This window comes from Triticum aestivum, chromosome 6D (assembly GCF_018294505.1).
Source record: "Triticum aestivum cultivar Chinese Spring chromosome 6D, IWGSC CS RefSeq v2.1, whole genome shotgun sequence".
NCBI lineage: Eukaryota > Viridiplantae > Streptophyta > Magnoliopsida > Poales > Poaceae > Triticum > Triticum aestivum.
Window position 1 is genome coordinate 300,125,844 of NC_057811.1, and position 11,515 is coordinate 300,137,358.

Below are 11,515 nucleotides of genomic sequence, written 5' to 3' on the forward strand. Positions count from 1 at the left end.
GCGCCTCCGCCGCCCCCGCCGGCGACCCCCACCTCCGGCTCCCCTCCTCCGGCCTCCGGACCCCCTCGCCGCGCCGGGCCCCGCCGGCCCCTGCCTCGCCGCCGTCGGCCCCGACCTCGGGAGCCCGAGCTCCGATCTGGATCGAGCGTACGTGCCCGTTGACTTCTCCTCGCCCCTCCTTTTTTCTTCCAAGTCTGGAAATTTTATCCGCATGTGCTCCTGTTCCCGATGCTATAACTCTGTGCATGTAGCTCTGATTCGCGTGTGTAATATGTTAAATTGTTCGTCTCGTAATGCTCTTCATTTTGTTCAATTGCACCTTGTTCATTAGAGGTCATCTTGATGCCCAAATCTTCGTTGGAAGAGGACTAGTTGCTGTTATTCTCTGGTTCTTATCAGAACTTGGAGATTTGTCTTTTTTGTATCATTTAATATGTGCATCTCATGAGCATGAGCTCTACATGTGTTTTGAAGTATGCCATGCCATCTTTCAAGTGGTGTAGTACATGTATTTTTGTGATCTCTGTGGTGACTAGAACAAGCATGCAAAGTAGGCCCCGTAATATTTCTGATTTCAGGGACTTGGTGATTTCTCCAAGTCTTTGTCTGCTGTAATTTTGTTGCCATGTAAACTGGATGCTACAGAGAGATCCATGCATATTTTGGAGATGTTCAGTACGGATGTTTTGTAGCTATAGTTGTAATTGATGCATTCCTGCAATTGTTTGCAATTATGGAGTGCCAGAGCATGACTCAATCTTGCTCTACTTTTGGTATAAAATATTTCTGGCAGATTCTTAACATGACATGCATTTTGGCCAAGCTTATTGTAGTTGATCCATACATTCTATGCATTTGTTCTTGCCATGGTTAGCTTCATAAACATGCCATCTTGCTGTAGGTATGCTTGGTTTGTCATGCGTTGCTCTGTAGTGAGTGCATCAAGCTCACAAAGAGGCCTACATATTATTATTTCTGCCATGCTCTGTTTTCTGCCAAGTCTGAAACATGACAACGAAACTTGCTATGTTCACATGCTTGACACTATATCTTCTGGTCCTTTTTGGCTTATGGTCAGTAAGGGACTTTTGTTATGTGCATTTAGTAGAACACTACCATGCTTTGTTTTGCTATGTTAAGGTCCTGTAGCATGTTGATTTCATGCTCTGAACATTGCTACCTGATGCTGTTTACTGCCATGTCCAGTTTTTCACCAAGTCTGTGAACCTGTAATCTTTTGCACTTTTGCCATGCTTGTTTGAGCTTGATATGTTGTGAACTAGCCGTAGCTCAGTGTTCATCTTTTGCCAAGCATCTCCTGTAGATTACTGCCATGTGCTTGTTGCTATGTTGGGGTGCTGTAGCATTGTTGTTTGTTGCATTTTAAGTGCTATCTTGCTGTTTATCGCAGATTCGTGTCATTCTTGTTTTGCTTGCCATTTGCAAACCGTGCATCCGATTCCGGTGACCTTTATATCGATTTCGACCGAAATCATCTCATCTTTCCAGTGGCATGCTTGGTTTGCCAAGTTACTGCCATGTTCATCATTTTCCTTCCGGAGCACGTATATGCATCGCATATCATATCTTGCATATCATACATGTTTTGCATCATGTTGCTTGTGCATTTCTCGTTGTTGATTGTGGCTCCGTTTGTTTGTGTTCTTGTCTTGGGTAGAGACGGGAGACGAGTTCGGTCTCTTCTCGGCGGAGTCCGGGAAGTGAACACGGTCTGTGTTATGTATGACGTAAGTAGGTGTTCAGGATCACTTCTTGGTCATTGCTAGTTGACGTCCGTTCCGTTGCTTCTCTTCTCGCTCTCATTTGCGCAAGTTAGCCACCATATATGCTTTTGCTGCTGCAGCTCCACCTCTTTGCACCTCCCTTTCCTACAAGCTTAAATAGTCTTGATCTCGCGGGTGTGAGATTGCTGAGTCCCCGTGACTCACAGATTCTACCAAAACAGTTGCAGGTGCCGACGATGCCAGTGCAGATGATGGCATCGATCTCAAGTGGGAGTTCGATGAGGAACGTGGTCGTTACTATGTGTCTTTTCCTGATGATCAGTAGTGGAGCCCAGTTGGGACGATCGGGGATCTAGCATTTGGGGTTGTCTTATTTTCATCTGGATTTTGACCGTAGTCGGTCTATATGATTGTATTTTGGATGATGTATGATGATATTTATGCTTTGTGTGAAGTGGCGATTGTAAGCCAACTCTTTATCCCATTCTTGTTCATTACATGGGATTGTGTGAAGATGACCCTTCTTGCGACAAAACCACTATGCGGTTATGCCTCTAAGTCGTGCCTCGACACGTGGGAGATATAGCCGCATCGTGGGCGTTACAAGCGAGAGAGTGGGATTGTATCGGAATGAACAAGGGGGTTTTGCTTGCCTGGCACTTCTGAAGATAGTATAGTTCTTCATCGGTGTCATCGAACTCATCGTCGGAACGTCGTCCACTAAGAGGGGACAAACATCGGCAAACAAAGAGAACACATTCAGTGCAATGCACAATCAAATGATGGCATGACATGTTAAGGTACTGAATTGACCTAATGCAATAGTAAGTCATATTAATTGTAGTGGAATTCAAGTCTATAGCAAATTCCAACTCCAAAGCTATTTACCAAATATTCCATAATCATGAATTGTCCTAGTTGCTGATGTTAACTTGCTCAAACATGCATGATCATGGCATAAACAGAATCCTCGTATTTTTCTGATCATTTTTCATATATAACTTATTTCCATTGGATTTATAGATTAATTACTATGAATTTTAGAAGTTTTAGCTATTTTCTGAAATTTCCTGAGTTATTTTAAATCCAGAAAATCAATTACTGCATCAGCATTGTGCAAGCATGACGTCAGCGAGTCAACTGAGACTGACCAGGTCAAACCTAACCAGTGGGTCCCACTGGTCAGTGACACAGTGCTGGTCAGGGTCACTGACCCGTGGGCCCGGTCAATCGGCCACGTCAGCACGGTCAAAACTGACGCGTGGGGCCACCGTGACTAAGTTAAATCTAAGCAGGAATAAACTGGGGTTAATTAGCGCATGGGGCCCATATGTCAGTGAGCTAGGTAGGTTAGTTAGCCCGGTCATTAGAGCTAATGACGGTGCCACATCAGCGGTCGCCGGGGTTAGTCGCCGGTGACCTCACAGTGCGGTGGCGGCTCGCCGGCCGGGCGATTCCGGCCACGAGAGCTCGCGCTCTTGGGCTCTACGGAACCAGCGCAACGAGGCGCTTCAGATCATGGCCGTGCCTGGCCATGGGGTGGTTCGTGGTGACGGCAAGGAGCTCGGCCGCGGCAACCGGAGCTCGGGCGTGAGCGCGGGAGGCGCTTCGGGGTGCAGACGGGGAAGCTAACGCGCTAGGGAGGGCGTGCACGAAGCGGCGAGTGCGATGGACACGATGAGCGGACCAAAAGGTCGCCGGAGTCGTGTCGGCGGCGAGCGCAGGCGGCGGCGCGTGCGGGTGCGTGTGGCACGGCGGCTACGGCGTGCGAGAGGGAAAACGGAGGGAGGGAGAAGATTCCGTGGCTCACAGCGGTTGCGACGACCATCAAAGTGGGCTCGGGGAAGGCCGGACGACGACGGGGCATCTCCGGTGATCTGGGGGGCAGAAGGTTGAAGACGACGGCGTCAGCGGCGTTCGGGGGGCGTACGGCGTTGCTTGACTCAACGGAGAGGGTGTGGGCGACGGGGCGATTCTCCTGGGCATGTCCAGGGGTGAGGGGGAGGCAGTGGCCGCGGTGGTGCTTGTCGGCGGCGACGGTGGCGCTCGGACCATGCAAAAGGGAGAGAGATAGAGGGGAGGAGGAGCACGGGGAGGGTGAGAGAAGACCAGAGGCGTTGCGTGGCAACGCAGGAGGCGTCCAGGGCGGCGAGGGAGCAGCCAGGCAGGGAGGAGGTGGCCGGCGCATGCGCGCGCGCGTCGGGCACACGCCCTCCTGCCTACTGACAAGATGTTGAAGACGGTGGCGGTTGTGGTGGGCTGGGCTGCTGCTGGGCTGCACAGTGTTGGGCCTCTGGGGTGAAGGTAAGCGCCAGGTATTTCCTCTCTCTCTCTTTTCCATTTCTATTTCAGTTTTTCTATTACTTTTATTTTGTTTTGAATTAGTAAAAATACTAATTCATTTTGAAAAATCTTGAAAATGATTGTGGCATATGTTTGGATTATTTCCGACAACCTTAAAATACTTTCAAGATTATTTGGACGTTTAAAATTATTTATAGGATTTAAATGTCCAAATGCAAATACTTATGATTTAATTCAAAAATCCAAAAATGACCTAGAAAGGTGTGCACCTAGACCAATTCAAAAATGATGAACTTTTCTAAAGAGCATTCCGGGTTCTTGAAAATGTTTTTAAGTTGAACCTATTTGATTTAATTTTGGTGCTAGGGTTTGTCATCCCCATTTCAACTTTAATTGAAAAATTAACATGATGCATGGATGCTTTAAGGCAACTAATGGCAAGGAAATTCTAGGGTTGTGACAACTCACCCCTACTAAACAAGAATCTCGTCCCGAGATTCAAGATGTGGGGTAAGAAGACAGAAGGGGACACAAGCTAACACGATCTACATGATCCAATTGCCCATCTCGAAGATGTTGATTCATTGCTCCAGTTAATGTTGGCGTCTTTGCCTTCGAGACCTTCATCTAGCATGATGACGATAGAGAAAAACTCTACAAGATTTGATCTTCATAAAGATCGAGCGAGTCACGAATAACTCATGGAATTGGATGAAAGAATGCCTCTTGAGCTAAAACACAAGACACTCGTCGGGGTGAAAGGAAATAGATGGCGATGGCTCGATTTGGTAGGAAAGAATTCCACGCTTAAGAGGGTGGTGAGCGGTTGTCGACGTACCGAGGAGTTGAGTTGCCATGATCCCATAACGAGACATCTTAAAGAAGGTGACTCGCACAAATATTCCCTTAAGTGGCAAAAAGAATTACTTTTGATACAAAGATCATTGAAACTCTTTATACTAGCCTAAGGCAATCACAAACGATCATGTGAAGGAGCTCGAAGGAATGGCATACTCGGACTAGAATGAATGATGTGGACTACCTTGTTGAAGACAACACAATGGATGATTTTGCTTATCATCAGAAATTGATGGGACCCATGGTAGGACCACTTTTGAAGGTGATCCTGAGCAGCAACTGCTAAGAAGGGTGGCCCATGGGATATTGGCACAATGGCGATGGAAGCTGGGAACAAAATGCAAATGCTGGGAATGTTCCAACCATCATATCTGCCTGAGATTCAGATCTGGTTGGTAACAGGATATTTCAGACAGCATGTCTGGAGAAGGAAAGGTTGCAACACAAATCAACGAGCTGATGTTGCGAGATTCTCGGGAAATGAACTATGGTAGTAAGCTCCAAAACATGAGCCGGTTCTGCTACATACATGTGAACACACTGTCCCAGACAAGCATGACCACGTAGTGGTCTTATAATAAAACACTACCGAGTTCAGGTGAGGAACCATCATCGAGGATATCGAAGCCCTTACCTAAGTCTTGCTCTTAAGAAGGAACTTCTTCTCCTTGAGCAAATCAATCAGTGGCTTGGTGTGCTAAGGATACACATAGAATGAAGGTTGCAAGTCTCCATACCACAGAATACTTCACACATATGCATGACTGACTTGGGATGATTCCAGAGGAAGCAAAAACAAGCTTTCTCGAGTTCATGGCGGCAACTTGCATCAGGTGCACATGATCCTAGAGGAAGTCACTTCTTTCATCCAACATATGCTTCATGCACGGGACATGAAGGTAATGCTTATAAAAGTTTCCAACACTAGCTTGATGTTCAACATGAATCATGGAGGAGACAAAATGCTGCTGATGGGCTCGACAGCAACTCATCGGAATTTCCATATCACTGGACTTCCACCATTATGTGAACAATGTGATAGTATTGGTCAGACCATAAGATGTAATGGTGTATGCTCGAGGAATCAACCACGAGTAAGACAACATTACGAATATCGTTGGTTCTAACTTGATTTGATGATAGCCCATACTCAAATCAAAGTTTTGATAAGACAACAGGTCCAACAACTGATCAGAGGATCAATCGAGGAAGATATCATCTTTCTTCAACACACACACAAGATATCGCTTTGGAAAATGAACTAAGTTAGACAAGCTTTTATCTTCCAACTCTCCAAGTTGTTGTTTCGCTTGACCACTAGCTCAGGGGTATCCAACACAGATTCTAGGAGGAAGAGTGGTTTATTGGAGAACCAACTTGATCATGAGCTCAACATAGCGGTCATGTGACAACCTGGAAACACTTCCGAGAAGATATTCGGAAAATCACGAACCACCGATAAGTCTCTAAGCTCGAGAACAATCTTGCTTTTCAGGGCAAGACGATATGATCGAAAGAGCGAGGGATCGATACAATCCCAACTCATTGATCGAAGAGTGCACCAGGAAATATGGACTAGGTAGCACGATCAACCTTAGGGCGATGATTCAACAACCAACATGCTAAGAATGAGATTATTGTCCATTAACTACCAAGCAACACAGTTACTAGGAGTATTGATTTCACACATCACGGTTCACATGTCGGTGTTCCGGTTACCATAACATGGGGACCGAGGTATGAACAATGATGGCGGAGAGTATCACTGCGTCAAGAGTTCATAAGATATGGTGCAATTCTCATGACAATCCTGACATAAAGGAGGTAATACTCCAGGTAGAACAGAACAAAGCTGGATTGGCAATTTGATCTGCGGAATACAACTACTTTGACCCAATCCTAGATATGGACGGGGTATTGGAGTTTGTTTCTCCCAGTCATTCCGGAGTAGAATGGCTTGACGGACCACAAGAGTAAAAGGCATCGATGAACACGAATGCACACGTACCCTTGACTATCAACAGATAGGCTAAGGTCAGAATACAACTAAAGAGGGACAACTCAAAGGGACATATATCTTTCTGAGTTGTGGATGCATAGATTAGTATGTCAAACGAGTTCAACATGTTTCTCCTGGATAACCCATGCAGAAAGGTAGATCTGGCAGATTCACAATGTAGAATGGAGAACTCATTAAGAGCACTCTAGTTGTGGTCTTTTGGTTCAACAAGAAACTGCTGCCTTAAGTAGTTCATGGTATTAGGAAGAAGGATATACCACGAACCTCGAGGACTATCGCAAAGGTTACTAATATCCTAAAGGGACTAGCAACACTATTAACATGAAGTAAGTAGGGTGAATCTCGGGTTCAAGAACCCAGAATAGAATACCTACTAACTAGTAACATCACGGGATGCTTTCGAGAATGATGGCCAGAATCATCACACCGGGAATATAAAGCATGGCTAGATTACTAGGTGATTCTTTAAGACATCTAGGGCCATAATAATAACTCCAACATATACGTCGAGGCAACGAAGTACCTCACTAGACGATTAGTGTGATTAATCTGGCCCAAAGGAACATCAAGAACGGAAAGAAGGGGGGTTGCAAATTCATCAGACTATTTTCAAACCTGGGATGACTCGGACAGCATAACGGTTGTAAATGCTTAGAAAGAGATTTGGGACATTCTGCAAAGATGGTGGCATAACCACTCAGAATCGCAATATTAAGGTTCCGAAATCAACTAGCAACACACGAAAGTAGTAGGAGCTAAACCGCGTCTTGAATCCATCAATCCTAAGATTCTACGGATTAGTAACACGTGAACCTAATAGATAGACGAGAAGCCTAGTTCATAATACCCGTAGAAGAGAAGAGGGTGGCTCAGATCAGAAGGGCATAAGATAAAGGGGTAAAAAGAGCCTTACGTTCCCATCCACAATCAATTCCCTTACATAACTAAAGCATTTCTAGACTCAACATCGACCAGTTTGGCTTGGTAATCCTACAGGCAGTCAAGCTCTGATACCAAAGCTGTCAGGACCCCGATTCTAAGTCACACCGATCTAGCATGTAACACCTTATATCACTTTGCGGTCTCATGCACGGTATTCCCATGGGTGTCGCCTTACCTGGCCCGGGACCGTTTGTGCCTTTTGGCTCACGTATATGATAGTGTCGCTAGCACCCATATGACAGAGAACTCGGGCCGACATGACTAGTCGTGAACCCAAAGTGGCACTAACTTACGGGGACAGGCATACATGAAACAACATCGAGCATGTCGGTCATCAGCGTGTGAATCCGGGTTGTAGCAACTGGGCTAACAGGACTCCGGGAACCCGGGTTGTAGCAGGCTAGCAGGACTCCGGAAGTCACCGCGAGACATTTCCCCGAAGGGACAGACACAGGAACGATGTGACTCGCATGCCGGATAGTCTAAGTGTTCCGGAGCAGTAGTGCTGGGCTAGCAGGACTTTGGTAAACCGGGCTATAGCAGACTACCATGGCCCAGTGGAAGCACTAGACTACATTTCCCCATAAGAGAGGCTACCAAGGATAGACAACTAGGTTGTCGGATCCCACACATACCAAGCATTTCAAAATCATACGCACAATATGCTCGATATGTGCAAATACAACATGGCATCACAACAAGACTCTACGGCTCAAAGTATTTATTCATTAGGCTCTGAAGAGCTAGATATTACAAACATGGGTCTGATGACCCAGCATTCCAGTCATACAAGAAACAAGCACATGCGGAAGCTTAACTTGTCTGAGTACAGACAACTACAAATGAAAAGGCTGAGAAGCCTGACTATCTACAAGACCCTGCCGAGGGCACAAGATCGTAGCTGAGGTAACAAGCTAAACGTCGAAGTCCACGCGGAACTACTGGCGAGACTGAAGTCTCTCTGCAAAAACATAAATTAAGCAAACGTGAGTACAAATGTACCCAGCAAGACTTACATCAGAACTATCTACATATGCATCGCTATCAACAAAGGGGTGGTGGAGTTTAACTGCAGCAAGCCAGCTTTGACTCCATGGCTAACCTGAACTACGACTGCAAGCAACTCTTTGGAGGTGACGCACATGAGTCCACATATTCACCATATCAATACACCACTATGGATCAGATCCTGTTTCCTCACGAGAACGCCATCCATAGCACTCATGCTTATCTTGCGAGTTTTAGAGTATCCACTTTCACTTGTCTATGAACTGTACAGGCAACCCAGAAGTCCTTTACCGCGGACACGGCTATTCGAATAGATGATGTTAACCCTGTAGGGGTGTACTTCTTCACACACGCTCTCGCCACTTACCACCATGTACACGTCATGTATCTCGGCAACCTTCAAGTGGAAGCCTGGCGAGGGAGTCGGCCACGACCTGACTAACCACACAAGTCTCTAGTCTAGGTTTATCGCCTATTCAGGTTCCATCCGCAAGGAGATCCGGCCGGGATGTCGCTCACGGCCCCAAACGATGTGAGCAGGGTTCCCAAGCCCACCATCCGGGTGCCACTTGGTACACCGTGCCACTATGCCTAGCTTGTCCCAAGCCCACCTGTACCGGGTGCCACTTGGTAGACTACTAACACTACCTACAAACACCAGAAACTAGTTGCAACTCCTGGACAGAGATCAGGTTGATTAATAAGTCGAGAGAGCTTGGAGCGCCCGGAGCCCAATGTGTGGTAGTAACTTTTCATGGATCCCAAACACAGAACTCAGTTCCTGAGGACGGCTGCAATGAGACAACCCACCATGTACTCCTACATGGCCTCTCACCGCTACCTTTACCAAATCATGTTCACACACTTAGCTCTCAACAGTAGGACATGTTCACAACTTTCCAATTCATCCCCGAAGAATCAGACCTGACACAACTCTAAGCAATAGCAAGCATGACAAACAAGCATGAATGAGTAGGCACATCAGGGCTGAAACAACTCCTACTCATGCTAGTGGGTTTCATCTATTTACTGTGGCAATGACAGGTCATGTAGAGGAAAGGGGTTCAACTACCGCAGCATGTAATAGTTAAATCATTGTTGTCCTAATGCAGTAAAAGAGAGCAGGGGCGAGAGAGTGGGATTGTATCGGAATGAACAAGGGGGTTTTGCTTGCCTGACACTTCTGAAGATAGTATAGTTCTTCATCGGTGTCATCGAACTCATCGTCGGAACGTCGTCTACTGAGAGGGGACAAACACCGGCAAACAAAGAGAACACTTTCAGTGCAATGCACAATCAAATGATGGCATGACATGTTAAGGTACTGAATTGACCTAATGCAATAGTATGTCATATTAATTGAAGTGGAATTCAAGTCTATAGCAAATTCCAACTCCAAAGCTATTTACCAAATATTGCATAATCATGAATTGTCCTAGTTGCTGATGTTGACTTGCTCAAACATGCATGATCATGGCATAAACAGAATCCTCATATTTTTCTGATCATTTTTTATATATAACTTATTTCCATTGGAGTTATAGATTAATTACTATGAATTTTAGAAGTTTTAGCTATTTTCTGAAATTTCCTGAATTATTTTAAATCCAGAAAATCAATTACCGCGTCAGCATTGTGCAAGCATGACGTCGGCGAGTCAACTGAGGCTGACCAGGTCAAACCTGAACAGTGGGTCCCACTGGTCAGTGACACAGTGCTGGTCAGGGTCACTGACCCATGGGCCCGGTCAATCGGCCACGTCAGCACGGTCAAAACTGACGCGTGGGGCCACCGTGATTAAGTTAAATCTAAGTAGGAATAAACTGGGGTTAATTAGCGCGTGGGGCCTGTATGTCAGTGAGCTAGGGAGGTTAGTTAGCCCCGTCATTAGAGCTAATGACGATGCCACGTCAGCGGACGCTGGGGTTAGTCGCCTGTGACCTCACAGTGCGGCGGCGGCTCGCCGGCCGGGCGATTCCGGCCACGAGAGCTCGCGCTATTGGGCTCTACGGAACCAGCGTGACGAGGCGCTTCAGATCATGGCCGTGCCTGGCCGTGGGGTGGTCCGTGGCGACGGCAAGGAGCTCGGCCGTGGCAGCCGGAGCTCGGGCATGAGCATGGGAGGCGTTTCGGGGTGCAGGCGGGAAGCTAACGCGCTAGGGAGGGCGTGCGCGAAGCGGCGAGTCCCATGGACATGACGAGCGGACCAAAAGGTCGCCGAGGTCGTGTCGGCGGCGAGCGCAATCGGCGGCGCGTGCGGGTGCATGTGGCACGGCGGCTATGGCGTGCGAGAGGGAAAATGGAGGGAGGGAGAAGATTCAATGGCTCACGGCGGTTGCGACGGCCGTCAAAGTGGGCCCGGGGAAGGCCGGACGACGACGGGGCATCTCAGGCAATCTGGGGGCAGAAGGTTGGAGACGACGGCGTCGGCAGCATTCGGGGGCGTCCGGCGTTGCTTGACTCAGCGGAGAGGGTGTGGGCGACGGGGCGATGCTCCTGGGCATGTCCAGGGGCGAGGGGGAGGCAGTGGCCGCGGTGGTGCTTGTCGGCGGCGACGGTGGCGCTCAGACCGTGTGAAAGGGAGAGAGACAGAGGGGAGGAGGAACACGGGGAGGGTGAGAGAAGACCAGAGGCATTG